Raw genomic sequence first — 1,361 nt, forward strand, 5'->3', positions numbered from 1 at the left:
TGTAATAAATATAAATGTGCAAAAGCCCCTCCTTGCTCTTGGAAACAAAATAAAATTTTGTTTGATCTTTTGATCTTTGTTCTAATCTTTTTTTTTTTTTTTTCCAGAATAATTTTGCCACTTATTATGCATCCTTAACATAGTTTAGTTTGTCGGACTTTTGAGTTTTATATAAATTGAAACATACTGTATATACCTTTGTACTTTACATCTTTTATTCAGTATTATATTATAATAAAGGATCACAGGGTTATATTTTCATTGATCAATAGTATTTTTCACAATTTAGCAACCCAGATTTTGTGAGAAATTGCATAATTTCCATGTTTTAAGAATTAAGAACGATGTTGCTTTTGGACATTCCTGCTATCTGTCTTGGACTCCTGGTGTGGTGATGTTGGATCAAGCATCTCTGATAGCACAGCTATGGGAAACTGTAAAGCAAAGGGTCAGCAGTTCAAACCCACCATATGCTTCTTGGAAACTCTATCTAATGTCACTATGAGTTGAAACCAACTGGATGGCATCTGAAAACAAAACAACTACTTATCTTATTGACCTTTTAAAAGAGTTTCTTTAGAATAAATATGTAGATTGAATTTGCTGAGCTGGAAGGTGCACAGTATATCTTCAGGTTTATTTTCCAAAAAGAAAAGTATCAATTTATATTCACACATGCAACATATAAAAATCTCCAATTTCTTTGTAATCTTTTCATCCTAATAACAATTGCATGGGACTTAAAAATTATTTTGCCATTCTGCTGGGGATGTAAAGCTACAAGGTTGGGTGACTTTTCTCGATAATTGACCACTTGGAGCTCCTCTTTGAGAGATGCCTGTTCAAGTCTTTTTGCTTATTTTGCCCTCTGTTGGGTTGTTGTAGAGTTCAAAACCACCAGCGGCTTCATAGGAGAAAGATGATGCTGTCTCCTGCCATAAACATTTACAGTGTCAAACACCCTCTGGGAGTCACTATGAATGGGTTTGGTTTTGGTTGGTTAGTCTCCATATTCTGGATAGTTCACTATCTTTTATGTGTACTGGAAATGTATCGACTTTTTCATTTTCTTTTTGCTCTCTTTATGACGTTCTTTCTTAATTTTCATGTACTCATATTTATCCATTTTTCCTCTTTATGGCTTGTGCTTTTTGTACTAGTTGAAAACTCTTCACTTCTAAATGTTTTAAAGTAAATTTTGAAGTTAGATGGAGTCATGGTATGGTGCTGCAGGATAAGCACAGGACTTAACAACAGCACCAGAGTTAGGTATCCACTAAGACTTGATTAGAAGCCCAGAAGAGTTGTGGGATGACATCAAGAACATCATATGTGAAGAAAGCAAAAAATCATTAAGAAGA

Source organism: Chrysochloris asiatica, unplaced genomic scaffold (assembly GCF_000296735.1).
Source record: "Chrysochloris asiatica unplaced genomic scaffold, ChrAsi1.0 scaffold00056, whole genome shotgun sequence".
In the NCBI taxonomy this organism is placed as follows: Eukaryota; Metazoa; Chordata; class Mammalia; order Afrosoricida; family Chrysochloridae; genus Chrysochloris; species Chrysochloris asiatica.